This window comes from Peromyscus maniculatus, chromosome 3 (assembly GCF_049852395.1).
Source record: "Peromyscus maniculatus bairdii isolate BWxNUB_F1_BW_parent chromosome 3, HU_Pman_BW_mat_3.1, whole genome shotgun sequence".
Taxonomy (NCBI): domain Eukaryota; kingdom Metazoa; phylum Chordata; class Mammalia; order Rodentia; family Cricetidae; genus Peromyscus; species Peromyscus maniculatus.
Window position 1 is genome coordinate 112,872,167 of NC_134854.1, and position 21,870 is coordinate 112,894,036.

Consider the following 21,870-nt stretch of genomic DNA (forward strand, 5'->3'; position numbering starts at 1 on the left):
TGTTTTAGATATCATAATCCCGACATATTACCGTCCTCTTGGCTTCTGACAGTCTCCCTGCTCTCCATGGCCAGACATGTGACATCCCAAGCTGTCAGGGTGAAGCTCAGCTCCTCCCTCCAGCTGGCTGAGGCTCATGTGGCCTGGCCATAGGCCATCTCTCCAGCACTGCCCCCACCCCCTCCCTCCCTGCCGCCTGCCCTGACAACAGAAAGCAATGGTAAGCTTCTTACTGCTAAGCTTTCCTAGTCTGCCTGGTCCATGACTGAGACTTTGGGGCTCAAATTCCATGCCCCTTCTCCCAGAGAGCCCTCAGACTAGCCCCTCATCCAAGTCAGAATCTCCCCCTTTTACTCCAGTTTCTCCACCGAACCCTCCCTCCTTATGTGAGTAAGCTATGTCATAGATGTGAGGAAGGGCTGGCCCTATTCTTCCTGCAGCCAGCCACCCTACATATATCAGGCTGAGACCTAGATCCAGCCTGCTGCCTGTCTTTGTCTTAATAAAGTTTTATTAGAAGGGAGCCATGCTCATTCATTGCATTAACTAGCTAAATAGTTACAAGGGAGACATGTGGCCTGTGGTGGTATTGTGTTCCCCAAAATATTGTGTACTCTAATAAATTTATCTGGGGTCAGAGAACAGACAGCCACTAGATACAAAGGCTAGAAAATGGTGGCACTCACACCTTTAATCCTAGCATTCCAGAGATAGAAATCCCTCTGGATCTCTGTGAGTTCAAGGCCACATTGGAAATAGCCAAGCATGGTGACACACACCTTTAATCCCAGAAAGCCAGCCTTTAATCCCAGGGAGTGGTGGTAGAAAGCAGAAAGATATATAAGGCATGAGGACCAGAAACTAGAAGATTTTGGCTGGTTAAGCATTCAGGCTTTTGAGCAGTAATTCAGCTGAGACCCATTCCGGATGAGGACTCAGAGGCTTCCAGTCTGAGGAAACAGGACCAGCTGAGGAACTGGTGAGGTGAGATAGCTGTGGCTTGTTCTGTCTCTCTGATCTACCAGCATGGACCCCAATAACTCACCTCAGGTTTGATTTTATTAATAAGAACTTTTAAGAATCCTGCTACAGTGGCCTGCAAAGCCATCCAGCCCTTCCCAAAAGGATCACAAATCCCAACCAGGAAAGACTCACACTCGCCCCAGCCACTCAGTGAAATCTGTTCATCCAACCAGCACTTGTGCCTAGACGGAACTGCCAAAGTAGAATGCAAACCCTGTTGGGGAAGACAGCAATGAAATCAACAGACTAGGTCAGGTAGTCTGTGCACATACAAGCCTAATCCTTATTCTCAGAAATGAATTCCGCCATACTGCCTGACCCCTCAATTGAAGCTTACACTAAACAGACAGTGGCCATGGCACTGCAAATGCTCTGGCTGCGGTGGCACCGCCAGGGATTGGGGGGGGGGGGAGAGGTGGGCATTGGAAGATGTATGTAGCATTATAGGATGAAGGTCAAAAAACATGTTGTGGGTTCATCAGATAGGAACATGAACATGCTTCCACAGGACTGCAGTCACACGACACTGAGATGGTGCTTGCTTTCTGTGACGCTGGGAATGAACCCAGGGATTGGGACATGCTAGGCAAGCACTCCACCACTGAGCCACACCACAGCCCTCCCATATCATTATTTACAAGAGACACAAGGAAGAGGTACCAACAGCTGCCATGAGAAGGGGACCTGGGGATCCCAGAGTGTCCTTGGCCCCTGCACCTGAAGCCTGGCTGGGCCAGTGATGGGAAAGAGGAAGAGTCTTACACTGTCTGACCTCTGATAGTTTTCAAAAACATTAATTTTTTTTTAGGTGTGTGTGTGTGTGTGTGTGTGTGTGTGTGTGTGTGTGTGTGTAGATACGTACACATGAATGCAGGTACACATGAATGCAGGTGTCCTTAGAGACCAGGAGAGGGCACTGGATTCCCTGGAGCTAGAATTACATGTAAGCTGTGAACCACCTGACGTGGGTGCTGGGAATGGAGCTCCAGTCCTCTGCAAGAACAGTACAGGCTCTTTTTTTTTTTTTTTTTTTTTTTTTTTTAGAAATGAAAATTTTATATGGCTAAAACACTATGCATGATTCCAAGGCTAGTGGCAAAAATATAATCATTAAAGATCTTGACAAAGAGACAATAAGATGATTGGAATAAATTACTAATCACCATAATTCTTTTGGAATTGAATCTCAAATAATTTATGTTTCTGATTATCAATTAGAATTATGGCATTTCTTAAGATCTAAATGTTAAACCAGTACAGGCTCCTAATGCTAAACCATCTCTTCAGGCCAATTTAAAATTTTTGAAAATTTAAACCATGCTTATTACTTTGTAAAAGCCTTAGCACAGTGAAGAAGTCAATAAAAGACATTGTACTGCAAAGGACCGGAGCAATGCTAGTTGATTTAGCAACCTCAAGCAAGGTCTTCAAGCCCACCAGAGCTGGTCCACAGAGACCCCAATTCTAGCTGGCACTTGAGCAATCTCTAGAGCTGCAGTGAGGCTCCGACCTGGCTGTATCTTGCAGTTGGCCAGGAAGATCACCTGGAGCTTCTTTATAGAATCAAACTGCTGCCCCACTGCCTGTTAATCATTAACACGTGACTAACCACTCTGCTGGAAACTTCTATCACAGCCAGGCTCTGTGCTGAGGGGAAAGCTCAGCAGCCATTCATTCCCTGAACCCCAAACCCTCATGTGGGAACAGGGAATCTTAGGACTGTGTAGGTATGTACTAGACACACTGTCATTGACTCAGGCTTTTGGCCGCACTGTCCACCAGTATCACACTGCCTTGGTAGCACAGTCAGAAACCTGGACAGTAGGGCAGATGACCCAGAGTGGATGGTTTTTAAACCCTCCATTCTAACTCAGGCATGGAGTGCAACTTAGTCATGTGATGTGGCTGCAGTGGAAAAGGCGTACAGAGCTAGCTTGAGTGGCTACAGCTATGGCCCCAGCTCCTCAGGAGTTGAAGCAGGGAGATCTCTTGCACCTTTGAATCTGAGACCAGCCTGAGCCATGACAAGAGACCTTGTTTCAAAACCAAACAAATACAAACCACCCAAACTAGGGAGAAACAGAACAGAGACAGATCCAGAGGTCTGGAGTGTGACCTCTCGGGGAGCCAGGCAATATGTCCCTCAGGACAGAAACACTCCCCTCAGGTAAACAAAGGTCTTTCTAACAGGGACCAACTTCCCATTTCAAAACTTGGATCAGTTTTGACAGAAGAAGCCTACACACAGGGGCTTCCCCTTTCTCCCTAAGAAAGGTAAGCAGGATAAACTTAGGAATAAGGGGAACCTCGGGGGTTCTTGCTCTGCAGCCTTTAAAGTTTAAATGAACATGAAGGATGGCCCTGCACTAGGAGCTATGGAAAATAATCCAGGCACCCGAAGGGCTTTCCTGCATGAACAAAGAGGCCAAGATGGTCCTTCTTCCAGGATATCCTTAGATGCCTATGCATTTCCAGGTCCCCAGTGCCCACTGCTACCCGGACACACACCGGTGATGGTGCAGACCCTGTGTGCCCTATATCCCTCATGTAACTATTAGCATACCCCACTTTCCTGGTCCCCTGATGTCCTGGCCAGATGAACGGGCTTGGTGTCCTGGAACCCAGGGGATGGGCTTGTGACTTCAGAAGTACAGCCATAGGAACTATAGTCTTTGTCCAAGGACAAAGGAAATGGCTCAAAGCCAGTCTTCCTGCTGGATCAGGGGCCCAACATCCGCTACCTCTGTCAGCCACCAGCTGTCCTTCACACACACACACACACACACACACACACACACACACACACACACACACACACACACCACATTGCCTGGCACACTTCAATTCTAGTGCCCGCAACATCAGCAAACACGCAAAAGTACTCACTTTAGCTCCCTGTCCCTCCTGGGTGAGTGGTAGAAGGGAGCTACCACAGGTATTCAGAGAAAGTACAGGATGACCACAACCACCCCAGCCTCACCACGTTCCTCAGGCCCATAGCATCTTCAGTCCAAAAGTACCTGTGAGGTGTAGTGATGACCCTACTGTACATAGCCAGGGCCAGTACAAGGTTGCGCCTGGGAGCCTGAAAGCTCCGCCCCTCCCCCACCCTTACCTCCCAGAGGGCAAGAACTCAAAAGCAGCCAGCATGCAAAGTGAATATGCATCCTTTCTATCCTGGCTGCTTCCCACAGTGGTGATGCTCACAGCTTGGGGGCCCAACAGCTTTGGCATGGTCCAAAGCACCATGGTCAAGTGTGTGATCTGTGATCTTGGGTCTTGGACAGGTTCTCTGGTCTCTCCCCACCTCTCCTCTTCTTCAAGAGCTGTTACAACTCTCAAGTCACACTTTACAAAAGCCATCAGACTGAATCCTCAGCAAGCCTTCACTTCACAGATAAACTGAGACACAAGAGCTTAAGAAAGTTACCTAAGGACACACAGCTAGTGCCTGGCTGATAAGCTAGGGACATCTGGCTCCCAATCATGAACTTAACCATGAAGCTAGTCCCTGGATACTAATTGGATGAAGGCCCTGGACTAAGTGTACCATGACCCAGAGGAAAGAGACCTGGGCTTGGCAGAGTTAAGAGCAAAAGTGAGTAAAGATTTTTGAACCCAGGGCTGGTGTCCCAAGTCTATGCTTGCTAAATGTTCCATTGCACCTTCATAGCTGGGCTCTGGAATGAATAAATTAGTTCACCCTGGTCCATAATCACCTTGCTTAGCACTTGCCTACTGGTGGTCACCTCCACCAGAGTGAGGCTCTGAAACTGTTGGCTCACCTCTGTTCCTGGTCTATAGCAGGTGGTCAATAAATATTGTTGAGCGATTCTTTCACCCCTCTGAACTCCCCAGATTCTAGAAAAGCCAGGAGAAACCAAAAATGCTGGTCCCATGTGCATTGTGCTAGGAGGGCCCAACATGAACATAAGCCCTCTGGCTGAAGTTTATAAACAAGATAAAGTCAACTGACACCATGGCCACTGTGGGCATGGATTTCTTTCCTTTCAGTTTTACCTAAACAAGGGCTCACCTGCCTATTAAAGCAGGCAGAGAAATCGAATGAATCTAGAAAAAAACCTATCTGAAAGCTGCAAGGGTTTGCCCTCCTGCAGACCATCTCACTTGATTTTCCCACTTCAGGAGCCATGGCAGAGCAGGCCCGTTTGTTCCTAAGCACTGAATTCACGGCCAAGAGCAGCTGGCTGGGTGGTGCCAGGCCTGGGCCTGGCGGCCTCAGCTTAATGAATAGATGTGTTCCTTTATAACAAGGGCTGGGGCGCCTGCCTGGCAAATGGATGCCATTAAGGGCTCCTGAGACACCAGCCACTCTTAAGTGGGTTAACATTCCCCCTGCAATCTTCTCTATGTAATTGATTTAAACAACACCTTCTTTTGTCCCAGTGGGGAGGAAGACTTCGACCAGTGTGACCCTAGCACACCGGCTGGGAATGACTGAGGTGGGATCCTGGGAGGGCGGCGGCGGCGCATTTGGCATGGACCTCTGAAACGGATCATGCTCACTGACTGCCCCAGCATTATCTCCACCTGCTCCAAGGTATGCATGCTCTGCTTAGGCTTCTTAGGAGGCAGACACGGGCCTGTCCTCAGGAGGCTTAGGCTTGCCTGGGTGAGTGGGGTGAGACAATGCCTAGTTTTTGGTGTCATCCAGTTCTTTGAGTTCACATCAGCCTGACAGCAATTCTACAACGTGGGGCCTGTCTTCCAATTTGATCAACAGAGGCCTTGGCACCCAGAAGGTGAGTTTTCCTGAAGAAACACACTTTTAAGCGATGGAGCCACCTCCAGCCAGTAAGTTGAGTCACACATGCATGCGGAGTGGCAGCCAGCTGCAGGGTGCACCTCATCCCCAGGGGAATGCTCCTCACAGTAACAGTGCAGCTGCCCAGCTGCCATCAGCATCATTTCTGTCGAAAGTCAGTTTAACAGCTCTCCCCAAGCAATACGCAGCATGAAGTGCCTGCTCACGTGTTAAGAAATCAACAAAACCAGACGTTGCTGCAGAAGCCTGCTCCATCTTGTATAGCCCGGAGACAGGCAAGTGGGGGAGAAGCCGACAGGAGGCTGCTCCACCAATCCAACAGAAGGATGCTTTTCACACCTGTTAGGGACTGACCTTCACGAAATCTTGCTAAATGAAAAGGAAGCTGAAGAGCACTATGTTGAGATAAACGGGGGTGGGGGTGGGTGGGGGGGTTGCGGCTCAGAGGTGGAGCATTTGCTTAGCACGCACAGGGCTGGAGGCTCCATATGCAGCACAGCAGAAAGAGAAAGAGGTGTGTGTGCATGCTTGGGTGTGCACACCAGACAGTGGTCACCCCTGTTTAGGAGAATGTGACACAGGTGGGGAGTTTATAAACACGTACACGCTTTGACAGCTTAGCTACCGAACATATAATAATGCTAACTATGCATGTAATCAAGGTAACTAAGCTGTTTGGGTGACAGGCACTTGAAGACATGTCCTCTCTGATGGACACCTTGGTCTCAAAGCAAACAGAAGGGTTGAGAGGGCAGTGGAAGGACAATGACTCCTCCAGGGTGTCCCCTGGTATGGAGTCTGTAGCCCACCAGGAAGCTCACCTGTAGCCTGAATCTCACACTGTCAGCCTTCTGCTCTGTAAGCAGTGGAAATCTGAGCACACACCATGCACTATAAGAAATGGCACAGTCAGGTCTGCCCAAAGCCACCTCCCATACCCACTGCAGGGAAGAACTGGGCTCTGCCCCAGCCCCCTGCTGCCCCCTGCAGGTCAAGCGGAGGAGCAGCACTCAGGGCCCCAGAAGCGCTACTGCCCCAGGCAGCTAGCTGTCTGTACTGGTTTGGCCTGTGCTGTCCCTGAAACACACCCAGCACCCACTCTTCAGTTTATGGAGAAACAGAGATCCTAGGAAGCCAAATTAATTGCCTCAAGGCTGTTCAGCCAGTGTGGCAGAGCTAGAATTTAACCACAGGCCTGCTGCTGGCTAAGGGAGAAATCTCAAGAGCCTTGCAAGCCTATCGGCCTTGGGCTAGTGAGAGATCCACCCCCACCCAATACACTAAGGAGCCCCTTAACTCCTGCAGCCAGCATCTTCCAAGTGACACAAATCACAGCCCCTTCTGGTCTCTAGCAATTTTCATAATCAACTATAATTTATGTTCAATGACAAAGATATCCAGGGCTAGACCCCCTGGAGTGCTGGGAAAGCAATTTATGCTTTCTAGCACAGTGTTTGCTCAGCGTGCCAGCCACCAGCTGCATCAGCTCAGAGACTATTACCCTGGTTACTGGTAATTCACACTGAGTACACCATACAGTCAGGAGAGAGGCTGGGCTGGCTGTGCTGTCTTCCTGGATCCCATCCCATTCCATTCTTTGAGGACACTGAGAGGAGCCGGACAACAGAGCCATCCTGGGTAACTGGCCTGCCACCCACTGTCCCACAGACCCACAGGTCTGGGACAATGGCTACTTCCCAGTGCATTTTCTCTTTAGTGGCTCCCAGGGTGCCCTGGTGTGTGGCGGGGCTTGCACGGGTGACCACCTGCCTTCCACACACAGGATGAAAACTGAACCAGCAGAGCCGGCACTGCCATTAGAAAAACATGGCATGCTTTCTAAGGTGCGTGCTCCCTCAGAAGACTCGGGGTAACTATGACTCTCCTAATACTGGACGACTGGAGACTCAGACGAGCCAGAACACCTGCAGAAGACCCCAGGTCACACAGTAGTACCCAGCCACCTAAGAGCTACAAGTACCTCCGTGGCAGGGATGGGGTTGCCAGTGTCTTCTGGCCACAGGCTCACCTCTTAATGTGGGAACAAGCACGAGTGGCCACAGAGGAGGCATGAGGAATGGGATAGGCTTGATGGCAGGGGCCACAGCCTGGGGCCCCTCCAAAGGAGCTGCTTTCTTCCTGCAGGGCAGATGGTACCTTCTGAACCATGGGCCAAGGATATCTCTGCAGCATCTCAAATCATGACTCAAGGAATAATAAACAAAAGAAAAAAGCCAAAAGAAAACCAAGGCTGTGGCTCCAGGGCAAACTTATGGGCGGGCGGGCGGGGTGGGAATGTTCTGCAAAAGCAACAGCAAACAAAACAACAAAACCAAAGCGAAGGTATCTAAATGCTTATGACACGTGACCTCAGCTAATCTTGACCATATCCCCATTCAACCTGGCAATGGAGGTGGAGAGGTTAAGTCCCTTGCCCAGGGTTGTACAGCTGGTCCAGGCAAAGCTGGACAGGGTACCCGGGCTCTAGAGGAGCAAGCAAGGCATCTGTGCCTGGGAAGCCGGGGCCAAGGCTCTGCTGCCTGACAGATGGGAAGACAGGAGATGAAGAGAGAGAAAAAGCGGATTGTCCCTCACCCCCACCCCCACCCCACCCCTGCACCTGCCTTTTACATGTGGTGGGACCCAGATCCATTGCCCCCCCCCCTTTTGTGTCCCAACAGATCTATTTCAGGTAAGTTTCAACCACAGAGAAGCAGAGTGGGAGTCCTCGTAGTGGGGAAGTAAACAAGACCACACAGCCACTCCAAGGGCTGCTCTGGAGCGAGGCTGTGCGGGATACAACCAGCAAGAGGGGCACCTGGCATCTGCCAGCCCTGCTTTTGATTCCCGGCTCCACTGTCTTCTGGCTGCACAACTTGGGCAAATTAAGGACCTCTCTGAACTCCAAACCCTTCCCACATGAAACATGGTAATGCCGACATCCTAGGGCTGAGCGAGAAGAGCGGGCCGCACAAGGTGTCAGACGGTGTCTGTTTTCATCGCCAGTCTATGTTGAAAAACGGGGGTGGGGTGGGGCCGAGGGACCAGGCTGCAGCTCAGCAACACAGTACTCGCCTAGCACCGGTGAGGCAGGAGCCCAGCTCCAGCAAGGCAAAAGAAAGAGGAGGGGAACAAAGCTTATATACACTAGCTTAGATAAACATGGAAGTTGAACAAGACACGAGAAGCTGAGCCATGACAGGCGAAGTCTAGAGGAGAGAGCCAGGCCGCTGGAAATTACACGCTTTGCTGCAGTCCCCATCATGGAGGAGGGGACATCCCCCAGTGTCCTCTGGTATATTTCGAATACTTAACCATGTAAGTAAACATTATATAAGTGAGAGACACAAGGCTTGAATAGAAGGTTCTCACACGGGGCTGTTCTTTATATTTGTGGGGAACTTCTGAGGTGCTGTCTAGAATCCTCCAAGTCCTCTTCTTGCACATGCTTGGAAGCCAGGCACAGGAGAACCAGGAACCAGCTCTGAGCAGTAACCTCCCATCACTGACCACCAGGTGGCAGCCTCATCAGCACCTGGAGTTCATCCCAGGGGTAGAGGCCTGTGAGGTCACACTTCAGACCTGCTCTCGCCCTTCCCACAGGAACACATCCAGGTCTCTGACTTCTGATATTGCCTGCAGAGTCTCCTACATAGAAGGAGATCCTGAGACTCCAGGCCAGAAGCTGGCACTGGCTCAGCTGAGCTGGACTGAGGGCTTCATCACAGATCCTGGACTACCCTGGGTGCCTAGCCACCTGCCTAGTCACTGGAACCTGGTACCTAATCAAGGCTGGGAGCTGTGAGTGGCTGAGCTCTGTAATTCCCACCATTCCTGTTTGTCCCATGTTGAAACAACTAATCATCTGTCATTTTCTTATCAAATATTCATAAATTTTTATTTTTTCCAATATAGGCAAGTGATGTTCAAACTTTTCAGTCTTAAGCTCCGCTTTTTTTTTTTTAAACATTGATTTTGCCCAGGCTAGCCTTGAACACACAGCAATCCTACTGCCCCAGTCTCCTAGGTGTTGAGGATATAGGTTTGTACCACTGTGACTATCTTTCTTTTCACTCTTTATTGAGGATCTGCAAATGGTTCACGAGAGCTACAGCTATCAATATTTACCATATCAAAAACTAAGAGCCATCCTTTTTATCACACAAAGACAACAGATCCATCCCATTAGCCAACATGGCATTTAGCCTCCAGAAAATTCCACTGAGAGAAATGAGGTGAAACAGACAGACAGATAGCAGCTATTTCTAAAATGATTTGAACTCGTAACTTTTGGGATCACACTTGAGAAACATGGTTGGCAAAGAATCTTCTTATCTTTAACCAAGCCTGTGTGGCCTCACTTATGCCTGGCCCCCACTGACACTTAGGTCTGACCCTGTCTAGGAAGGGATGAGGCAGAATCAGTGGAGCATCCCCCACTCATCTCATCCACTCCAACCACACACAACCTGAGCCTCTGGCATGCACCTGCCGGGTGCCTCAGGAACCTAAGATTCAATCCAAATGTGCTCAGCTTGCAAGAGGCAGTGCTGGGGTGCTGGACCAAGTACCCTAATGCTGCAACTGAGGGAGACCCTGACCATGGTCACCAAGTTCCAGCAGGGGTGGCCACCTGTCCTTTCTGTGCATAGATATAATGACATGGCTACATTTAGCACTCCCTGGCTGACACCTGCTTACTCTCTGGGGCCCCCATGCTTTCTCTTGTAACCAGCATTTCAGCTCGAAGTCTGCAAAGCTGTGATCTGAACCAAGCAAGGCACTCTGACTCTAGCTCCTGACCTCTACTGCCTGCAAAAGAGGGAATCTACCAGCTGTCTCCAGGTCAGGTCTGGAAGCAAATTTATATTGGCTTAAGAAGATAGCCAGGGCACAGGTGGTGGAACAATCCCCAAAGGGGATGAAAGATGGGGTGATGCTAACTGCATTTGGGGCTCAGGGATGGTATGTGGGTGAGGGGCAGAGAAGCCTAGCCAGTCAGGAGAGAGCAGTCTCCAACCCCATCTGTCCTCAGCCTGATAGGCCGGACTACTCACCACCACTGGAGGCTGGTGCCACCTGCTGCCCTGCTGGAGAACTGCAGCCTGGCTGGCCCGGCCTGGGGACTGTGATTGAGCCCAGAGATGCATGCAACCTTAGGGCCCAAAGAATCAATCCCAAACCCAATTTCATGCCTCAGCTCCTTTGGGGAAATATGGGTTATGCCTTTCCTCATGGGTCCCTTGTCATTCACCTCAGCTCCTGAGTGACCTTTGGGGGGACCATGGCCCTTTCTTTGAATAAGGGTAGGCTGTCTGTGTACTCGGTCAGCACAGGTTTAGTGCTATTGGCTGTTAACAAGTTTTTGTGTCCCTGTCCACATCGTCACACCTTCATAAATACAGAAGTCCCGCCCTTGGGACAAGCACAGAAGCGAGAGACCACACGGCCAACTGCCCCTGTGTGGGTGCACAGACCCAGCCTCTGAACAGTGGAGGAGTTTGAGGTTCTGGCCCACTGAATGGCTGTGAATTCTGGTCCCTGCCCCCTCCCCAGGCCAACAATGGCTATTGCTTTTCTTGGAGGAAGCAGGGAGTCCAGGTGAGGACTAACAAATACATATGACCTGTGGCCCTGGGCAGCCACCTGCTGCCATCCCTTCTTAGACTTGAGGTGAGATAAAGCCCTGCCTCAGCCCTCTGGGAGATGTGGAAATGGACAGAGATAGGAAGCTTACAGGCCTAGCTGTTACTAAGGCCAGGCTTAGCTTTGCCTTCAGTCTCCTCTTGGTGTGCCACAAAAACCTATAAGGTATTCGTAAGCAATTCACTGTTGAAGGCAAATAACTCCTACTCCCACATCACAGATCTCAGTTCTGGTGGCTCAGGTGACATGCGGCTTGCTTGGTCCCTCAAGAGGACACAGCCACCACTGATTCCCGCAGCTGCCACACAGCCTGGGCTCCTTACTGAGTCAGGAGCCTGGAGGACAGTCGCCGGAGCTGGCTCAAGGTCACACAGTGGCCAGCTGGCAGCCAGGCTGGGCCTGAGCCAGGTCCCGGGGCCTCACCCCCCACCCCCACTCTAAACCCAGAATCAGCTGGTGGTGGGGTAGGGGGCTAGTCTCTGCCCGGGGCCTTACTGGGCACAGAGGAACCGTTCTTCCTGCTCACAATTCCTGCTGTTTGCCCCGTGCCAGGCTGCAGCCTCCCTCCAGCCCTGCTGACGAGGACAATCTGGTGCCAGAGTCGACAATCTGTGTGCCTTCTGGAGGGAGGTGGCCGTCAGGGGCCCAGTTCAGAGAGGGCGGACGTGGAGTCACAACAAGCTGACAGAGGTCCTTTTAAAAGATAGAGCCATGGTGATTGATCGATATGTACCTGACAGGCACCCCAAAATGCTTTTCATACTTGCTCTGAGGAGGGGCACACACACTCTCCTCTGTACACTGTTCTAAGGTGGAGTTCTTGACCATGATCTGTACTTCCCAGCAAGCGCTGGGTCACTAGACATACACACAACACAGAAACCTCCAGAAGGAAAGGGGCAGGCACTAAGAACCCCAGGAGACTAAGGGACCTCAGAGCCTAGACTGACTGAATGCCTGAGGGGTGTAGAGTCTCAGGGCATTCTTCATCATATCATTTCAGAGTCCCTGAGTATCAAACACTAAGGTAGGCGCCTCTGTGACCCCTACAGTACAATGCCAAGTCAATCCCAGCTGCTGTAGCTAACTGCACATTGTGGGGAGGGCTGTGCATATGACTGAATGCAGCGATCCAAATGCTGGCTCTTCTCTGACTTTCTTCCCAAAACCTTGGCTTCTCTGCACTAGAGAAACTGCCCCTCTTGTTGCACAACCCAGGAAATCCACTGAGGACCAGTAGTATCGCCTATAACATACAGGGCCCTGTGGGTGGGGCACTTAAGTGCTGGGAGGGGCTGGGTGCAGAGGAATAGCTTGGGGACTCAGTTTCCCTATCTGTGAAATAGGTGGGTCTTCCTCACTTTGTAAGGTAAGAGAAGAGGTGGTAGTGATATGCCTGGTCCTCAGCCCTTCCTCCCCTCTTGTGGAGGTGAAATGAAGGCTTTTTTTCCCCCAGTGGGCTATGTCCTATCAGGTCAGGAACTGACCACCGACCCAGGAGGAACTTCAGGGCCAGACTCTCCCACTGAAGAGGACACATTTGGAAAGATGGGCTGATAGATAGAAATCCTGTGCCATGTGTAAGCTCTGGCAGGCACTAAGACCAAGCAAGTAAGTCAGCAGGTAAGGCCCGAGTCTCTGAGTCACCTCCCAGCTCCCCAAACAAATAAAAAGAGCCTAGGATGAGATATTTCAGTTTCTAGATAGCACCCAGAGCTGGGCGGGGCATCAGTTTTCCTTACCTGGGTCCAGTGCTGGGTAGGGCCTCTTGCTGAAAGGTGGCCACAGTAGCCTCTGAGGAGCCTCTGTGCCCCCGCAGCTGAGCTTTCCCAGCCCTCTGCCCAGTCAGAGGCCAGCACGGGTCAAACCCTGAGCCCCTTGCTTAATCCACCAGTGCCAGAGTCAGCGCTGGCTGGACACGTGACCCGAGGCCCCAGGACCTGTTTGGCAGGAGCAGCAGCTGGTGGGGTGGGGCGGGGAGGGGCCGTGTCTGCCCTCTGGTTGCTTCTGGCCATTTTCCCCAGCAGGGACCTGTGACCCAGAGCCTGCAGCTGGTTCTGGGACCCCATGGAGGGCAGGGACACAGTCTGGGGACTGAGTACAGCCTGAGAATGCCTCACCCAGAGATGCTGAGCTGCCTGGGAGGTATCTGCCAGGGGACCTTACTGCACACAGATCTGTTCCAGGTGTGGAGGGAGGGTGGACTGTGGGTAGGACTGAATTCTTCAGATGTGTGAGAGGTCATCAAGAAAGCTGAAGGTGGGAATGGCGAGTGAAAGGAGGAACTGAAACCATAAAAATCCCTCCTAAGGCCCCATCAGAGGGACAAAGAGGGAACAAAGGGGGTGGAAAAGGGACAGACAGACCGAGGGGTACAATTGAGGAAGGAATAGAACCAGAATTACTCAAATTCATATCCGACAAATCAAGGAGGAAATGAAAACACTGAGATGGGGCTGACTTCAAAAGATTCTTCACCAACGAGAAGAGGTCAGCGAGTAAGAGACAAAACACACCCAGTGGAGCCAAACCCTCGGCCCTTTTCACTTTTCCGTGTGTGTGTGTGTGTGTGTGTGTGTGTGTGTGTGTGTGTGTGTGTGTGTGTGTGTGTGTGTGTATCATTTCTGTCTGACAGGAATGAGAACAGGCATGGCCCCAAGCTGAGACTCAGGGGCCACCAGGCCACGGTGGAGCTCATCCTGCTTCCTCCTTGCAGACTCCTAGTTTGTTCCCGTGGTGACCTCAGCTCTGACAACAAAATCTATCACATCTATCACTCTGTAAATGTGGACCTGACATTGCTATTTGGACTGAGGCTCTAGGTGGTTTCTGTCATCTCCCCCGAAGGAAGAAGCAAATAACCGTTCCCATCTGGTGTGCTTGAAGAATTACCCTCCTCTGTGCCTTAGCTGGTGGTCAGTGTTGTCTCCACCCCAGTGAGAAAGAAAGCCAGGCATGGTGATGCTGCAGCCTGCCATTCCAACCCTCAGGAGGCTGAAGCAGGAGGATTGCTGAGTCAAGAGGCCAGCCTGGGATGGATGGATGGACGGACGGACGGACGGATGGACGGACAGACGGACGGATGGACGGACAGACAGACAGACAGACAGATAGAGTGAGTGAGTGAGTTCTGGGCAGCCTGAGCCACAAAGCAAGACCCTGTCTCAAAAAGCCAAAAACTGAAACAAAAGTAACTAAATAGGAGGAGACTGAGACTCAGAGAGGTCTAGTGACCTGTTCAAAGCCAGGAAACAGTTGGATCTAAATTCCCACTGGATGGAGGGCACAGAAGGCTATCTCCATGTCCTGTCTCTGAAGCCTCTGGGGTATGCATCCAAGTTCATCACCTTTCAGTCCCTCTTGCTGCCACTCATCCCCAATTCTTGCAACTTCCAAACTGTGCTGGCTAGTTTTACGTTAACTTGACACAAGCTAGGATCATCAGAAAGGAGGGAGGCTCAACTGAGAAAACGCCTCTGATCAGGCTGTAGGCAAGTCCATAGGGTATTTTCTTAATTAGTGATTGACGTGGGGAACGGGCGGGGCCATCCCTGGGCTGGTGGTCCTGGGTTCTATAAGAAAGCAGGCTGAGCAAGCCAATAAGCACTACTCCTCCCTGGCCTCTGCATCAGCTCCTGCCTCCAGGTTCCTGCCCTCGCTGCTTTTGATGATGAACAGTGATGTGGAACTGAGTGGAACAAACCCTTTCCTCACCAAGTTGCTTTTGGTCGTGGTGTTTCATCACAGCAATAGTCACCCTAAGTAGTACCCAGACCATTCTTTCTCTTCTGGCCCCTGCCTACTGTGGAGAAGCCTGGGTGATGATAGCAGGTTAAGATGAGGGGCGCTTCAGAGTGGCTCAGTGAAGGGACGTGTGCACAGGAGCAAGAAGAGCAGCCCCACAGAGAAATCCTGTCTCGAAAAACCAAAGGGGGGGGGGGTGCAGCTCTAGGACTGCCGGGCTCCCTGGGTTCACCGGTGACGGGGCCATTGGTCCCGGCCCCTAAGTGGGTACTTGTTTTTCTTCCGGGTTTATTTCAGACCAAATGCCCAGGCTAAGGCCAAAGCTCTGCCCCAGGTTGGCACCTGATGGCACTGTGGGGGGAATGACCTGGCCCGTGCCTGGCCACACTGAAACATCCGCAGGATTCTTGTCATCCCCTCAGTGTTCCACAAAGTTCTTGGGGGAATTAAATACAAGGTGCAAAACGCAACATCGGTCCTGGAGACTTGGAGCTAAATACCGCCCCCCAGGGCATCAGAGCTCACCCCACCCTGTATACTACTGGTGAAAAGGAACTCACTACTTTCTAAGGCAGGGTGTTTTTGTTTTTTCTGGGTGCAGTTCATGAAAAAATTCTTACTAGCCCCAAGCATTAGGAACAGGCAGGGTCTCCTTCCCTCCCTACACCATCACTGTGCCCCGTGGGGGGAGGACACATGCCCCTTCTATAGAGGCAGCAGGAGCTCACCAGCCTCCACAGTCTCCACTGTCACATACAGCATGTAGAGACCCATGTGGGTCAGCACGAATACTGAGCCTCGTATGTACAGCCATCCTGCCCCAAGGACACCCTCCCTGAGGGAGTCTGGGCCCAAAGATTGGCAGACCATTGGTGCTCCAGGGTAACCAACTCACTCTGAGAAAACTGTTGGGTTGTGGGTTAGAGGGAGTAGGTTCCACATTCATTTTGCTGGTCTGCAAGGGTAATATCATTGGTTTAAGGTGAAGCGTCCAGAACTACCGTGCAAGCTAATGGATTGAACTGGGGTATTGCAGATGGAATGGATGTGAGACCCCTGTGAGTTGCCTGCCATGTAGTAGGTACCTAAGAAATGTTAGCTGGCACTTTGGTAATCAGAAATATAGAAAATTGGGAATCAATCTACCTCAAGAACCAGCTATACCACTCTTGGGCATACACCACAAGGAATGCTCAATCATACCACAAGGGCACATGCTCAACTATGTTCATAGCAGCATTATTTGTAATAGCCAGAACCTGGAAACAACTTAGATGCCCCTCAACCGAACAATGGATAAAGAAAATGTACATATACACAATGGAATACTACTCAGCAGAGAAAAACAATGACATCATGAAATTTGCAGGCAAATGGATGGAACTAGAAAATAATCATCCTGAGTGAGGTAACCCAAATTCAGAAGGACAAATATGGTATGTACTCACTCATAAGTGGATACTAGATGTAAAGCAAAGGATAACCAGACTACAACCCACAGCTCCAGAGAAGCTAGCTAACAAAGAGGACCCTAAGAGGGACACATAGATCGTCCTGCAAAGGAGAAATAGATGAGATCTACATGAACAAACTAGAGGTGTAGGAGGGTAAGGGATGGGGGATGAGAACATAAGGGAATGAGAGGTTCAAGCTGGAACAGGGACAGAGTGGAAGACCAAGGGAAGAGACACCATGATAAATGGAGAAATCATGGGAATAGGGAGAAATAGGGTGTTAGGGAAGTTCTCAGAAATCCACAAGGATGACCCCACCTTAGCCTACTAGCAATAGTTGAGAGGGTGCCTGAACTGGCCTACTGTGGTAATCAGATCAGTGAATACCCTAACTGTCATCATAGAGCCTTCATCCAGTAACTGATGGAAATAGATTCAGAGAGCCACAGCCAAGCACCAGGCAGAGCTCCAAGAGCCCAATCGATGAGAGAGAGGAGGGATTCTATGAGCAAGGGACATTGAGATCATGATGGGGAAACCTACAGAGATGGCCAGGCCAAACTAGTAGAAACTCATGAACTATGGACCAATAGCTGTGGAGCCCCCATGGGACTGGACTGGGCCCTCTGGACAGGCCAGACAGTTGTTTAGCTTGAACTGGTTAAGGGGCCCCTTGGCAGTGGGATCAGGATCCATCCCTGGTGCATGAGCGAGCTTTTTGGAGCCCATTATCTATGGTGGAACACCTTGCCCAGCCTTGATGCAGGGGGAGGGGCTTGGACCTGCCTCAACTTAATGTAATAGGGCTCTGCTGACTCCCCATGGGAGGCCTTGCCTAGCAGGAGGTGGGAATGGAGGGTAGGTTGGGGGGCAGGCTGGGGGGCGGGAGGAGGGAAGAGAAGAGGATCTGTGGTTGGTATGTAAAATGAATAGAAAATTTCTTAATAATAAGAAAAAAATAAAATATAAAAAAAAATAGAAATGTTTGCTGGGTTTCGACTGCACGAGGCAGGATGGAAAGTCACACACTTCTTCCAAGCCACACACACATACTGTGCTGTGTTGGGAGGTTACATCAAAAGCTGTTCCTGGCTAGGAACAGTTGGGGGCTTGGTTAGTGTCAGGAGGCTGGTATAAAGACAAGCTGAGGGCACAGGGGTCAGCTCTACAGCCACAACCCTTGGTACGTGGTACAGACACTGGGGAAGGGGTCTGCTGTAGGATGGCAGACAGAGCAGGGCAGGGCAGGCACAGCAGTGGGACTGCTATGGGCCCTTTAAGCAGCCTTGAGACGAGTGGCAACTTTAGTCACAAGACTTGAGATTATTTAGTGTTTGCAAGCTGCAGGAGCGAGTCCCGTACAGGGGGAGAGCACTGGTCCCTTTCTTTGTTCCTCCATTGCACAGACCTCTGTGGCGGCCTCCAGTCCTGAGGCACCTTCCTCAAGCAGCGGCTACCCAAGAATGCTTGGGATGCTTGGGAGGTGGGAACAGGCCCCTAAACCCTGAATGTGCTGTGTGACCTTGGACATGTCCCTGCCTCTCTCTGGTCTCAGACTTTTGGGTATTCTCTCCAGAATAACAATACTCAGGGGCTGGGCTGTGGGCACTATGGCACTCTCAGCCACCTCTTAGCCTGTCTTTTCTAGCACCAGGGGATAAGGGGGGGGGGGGAAGCTATTTTTCAAATTCAGCTCCTGGGCTCTTATGGGCAGGTGGTTCAGAGGCCTGGCCACCCTGCCATCCATAAGGAGCAGAGCACAATGCTGGGGTAGGGAAGGATGACTAGAAAGCCAAGCTGGTGTCCCCTCTGGAGTTGGTGAGGGGCTACACTGACTGGCCAGTGTGAACACAGACAGGTAGATGCTGGCCATGAAATGGAACAGGGGTTCAGCAGAGTGCACAGTCGGACTCCTGCTTCTGGCCACCAGGTAGGAACCGAGCATGCTCAGAACAACACACACACACACACACACACACACACACACACACACACACACACATGCTTGACCAGGCAGAGCCCACTGCTGTCCTTGGAAGCCTCCCGGAGTGGACAGAGCCAGGGGTGGGGGACACCCACTGTCATCTTTCTGCTCAGTTTGCTCCAGTGACAGATCAACTGTGACAGTTTACAGCTTGGCAATTTAGGGTAGTTACTACCCAGCAGAAACATGGAAGGGGGTTTTCTCCGGGAATCCTGGAGGTGTTGATGGTCCTTGTACAGCTCTGCTGACCTGGCCTGCCAAGGCACACACAGCCTAAGGGCAGCTGCTGTGCTCTGGGTGGGGGTGGAATTTCTCACACCGAGCCTCACCCGAAAGTTCCCGGCCCAAACTGCTGGATAGGAAGAGCGTTTCCTTTACCAGCCCCCAGCACATTTCACACTCGACGCTCTGCCTCTTGTCCCACACAGGACTGGGCCCAAAGGTTTCATTATGTTTTGCTCCTAAGCCTTGACCCTTGAACTAATTTCACTAGGGGAGACCTACCAGGAGGCCCCCCGAGATCAAGATCCAGCAGGAGGGGCTGCCCGAGGCCACACAGCAGGTTAGAGGCAGGGCCAAATTTGGATCTGGTCCCTCTGGCCCCGGCTCCTCAGCCCGAACTAAGCTTTCACCCACTCCCGGGCGCGTCCAGCAAGCTGGAGCAAATTCCTGAGATGCTTCGACCTCCCTCCCTCCCGCAGGCTTGGGACGGAGAAGCGCAGGCGGGATTTCTCCAGGTGGTGAAGGGGGAGGGGAAAGGAGGCGCGGGGCGCAGGGCGACCCCCGGGCTCAGTCCTCGCACAGCAGGAGGCACCGCATTGGTGCGGCAGGCACCCGCCCCCACCCGGATCACTGGCACCCTGCTGCGCCGTCCGCAGAGCGCCGTAGCTGCTCGGCAGCGTCCTCTGCGCGTTCCAGGGGCCGCCCTGCATGCAAGGCCGGTGGCGCCGGGTCCCCCGAGCCTACAAGCCCGAAAAAAGCGCGCGCGCGCGCGCGAAACCATCGTGGCTCCATTAGCCCGCCGGGGTCCATGCCCCTCGCCCTGCCCGCCCGCTCGTTCCTACCTCTGGGTGCCCGCAGCCGCCGAGCGCGCGCCGACCAGCCGAGAGCGCGGCCCCTACGCGTCGGGCCGGTGGGGCGCGGGGTCCAGGGACGCACAGAACCGGAGCCTGACCCCGCGCCCCGCCCGACGTGACCTTGGCGGGGGGGTCCTCTCTGTGCCCGGACTCAGTTTCCCCCTTCCGAAGGTGTGCGCGCGTGCCTGTGTATGTGTGTGTCGGGGGGCGGGGAGGACGGGTGCCGCCCCAGTCAACGACGTCACCCAAGCCCGGGCGAGTGGAGGGCGCTGGAGGCCGCGGGACCGCTGCAGCGGATAGGCCAGGTTGCCCGGCACGCGGAAAACCGGCGCGGAGTCGTCCGCACGGCGGCCCCTTGTCTTTGTCCTACGCACCTCAAGATACCCAAATCAACACCTAGCCAAAAAGCAGCCCGGGGCCACTCTCCCTGGCCCTCCCAAGGAGAACTGCAGCCCCTGCGGCCAGTGCTCCTCCTCCCGCGCTCGTCCGCAGCTTGCTGAGACCGGCCAGAGAGGGCAAGCCACTGGCTCCGCGTCACACAGTGTCGGGACTGCTAAGGTCTACTCGGGCACCACGCCCCTCCGCTTCCCCTTTAGGACCCACGCTGTTCTGTAGGGCGAAGGGAGGGCAGGGGATCTGGGCCTGGAGTCTGCGCTCCTCATCCTGCTAGAGCAATGAACTGGGCACCCAATAAATGCTAGGATGGGTCTCAAGTAGCCTGGCAACTGTCTTGGAGAATATGGTAGGGTAGTCTGGACCGAGGACCCCAAGTCTGGGGGAAGAAATAGCCTGGATGGGGGAGCTGGGCCTGGAAGGGGTAGGGACAGGGAAGGTGAGTGTGCAGGGCTGTGCCTAAAGAAAAGACGAGGATGGGAAAGCGTTGCGGGCTGTGCAGTGGAGAGCAGAGGCGTGGGCAACACACAACCCCCGACCCTGAAAACCGGACTGTCCTTCCTAGGCAGAGGTTCCCCGTCCCCCGCCAGGTGGAGCAAGGGCGCCCGTAGCCGGCAATGCATCCAAGCAGCGCCCCCTAGTGACTAAAAGCGGCGAGGCGAGAGGCTGGAAGGACTCAGCTGCCGCGGTCCTGCCTGGAGGTATCTAGGGGAGTGATGTCATGTGTGAGCAGATGGGGCTGGATAGGGCCGCCATTAGGATGTGTGACCTTGGACAAGGTGCTTCCCCTTTCTGGACTTTTATTTTATCCCCTACTTTTTTTTTTATTTATTGAGACAGTCTCACTCTAGCCCAGGCTTGCATGGAACTATGTAGCCCAGGCTAGTCTTGAACTCATGACAATTTCCTTGCCTCAGTTCTGTGATTAGAGGCATTAGCTCCCATGCTGACACCCAGCTCTTTCAGAATTTAGTGAACCCTAAAGTATTAGTATTGATGACAAAGGTAAGGGATAGTCTAACTCCTGGTCTGTTTGGTCCTTGGTCCTCCTCTCCCTGACCCCTGGCAATCATTAAACCCAGGCCTGGTGGCCCACTCCTGCAACCCCAGTACTTGGGAGATTATTTTTCAGACCTTTTCCCTCCTGCAAAAATAAACCCATGGCACCTTGCTAGTGCCCATAGCAGGGCAGTAGGATGGGTTCACAAGACAAGGTGTGAATCTTACCCACCCTACTCTCCATCTCCCCTCCCCCAAACTAGTTATACCCTTGCACAGTGTTAGAGCGATGGATTATTGCTTTAGTATGGTTATACAGGGTCTCGCTATGTAGCCTCAGCTAGCCTGTGACTCCCTTGGAAGATCAGGCTAACTTCAAACTCACAGGGATTCTCCTGCCTCTGCCTCTGAAGTGCTGGAATTAAAGGTGTGTCCCACCACGCTCAGCCTATGTTATTAGTTTAAAAACCTATTTTTAAAAGCAGCACTTCAAAGAGGAAGATCCTTGTGAAGTTTTTATAACTAACATTGCTGGTGTGGAGCTCAGGTCCTGGGATGGTGGGAGGGCAGGTGACAGAAGACAGGCTGACTAGGGCTATGGCAGCTGTGTGACCCCAGCCAGGTCCCATCACCTCTCTGAGCGGGTCTGCTGCACTGATGTGTGGAAAGTGTACAAAGGGCACTATGCAGATGCCTCAGTCACAAAGGCCAAGAAAGCAAATGTTGATGTATTGAACTATATCAAATTAGACTATATAAATGGCA

General features: G+C 52.1%; 1 protein-coding gene across 21 annotated transcripts in view; it reads right to left on the minus strand.

The window, feature by feature from the left end:
- The window catches only part of Iqsec1 (IQ motif and Sec7 domain ArfGEF 1), a 346,001-nt gene that overhangs the window by 59,410 nt on the left and 264,721 nt on the right, over positions 1 to 21,870 (minus strand). The window contains exon 1 of one of the 21 annotated variants that reach the window (XM_076567351.1): positions 19,702 to 20,196. The exons of 17 other annotated variants lie outside the window; for them this stretch is intronic. The gene's annotated coding sequence lies outside the window, so the exon portion shown is untranslated. Of the gene's footprint in view, positions 1 to 13,197; positions 13,327 to 19,701; positions 20,197 to 21,870 lie in introns of those variants that run through there. 3 more of the 21 variants (XM_076567349.1, XM_076567339.1, XM_076567346.1) reach the window with 3 other exon arrangements.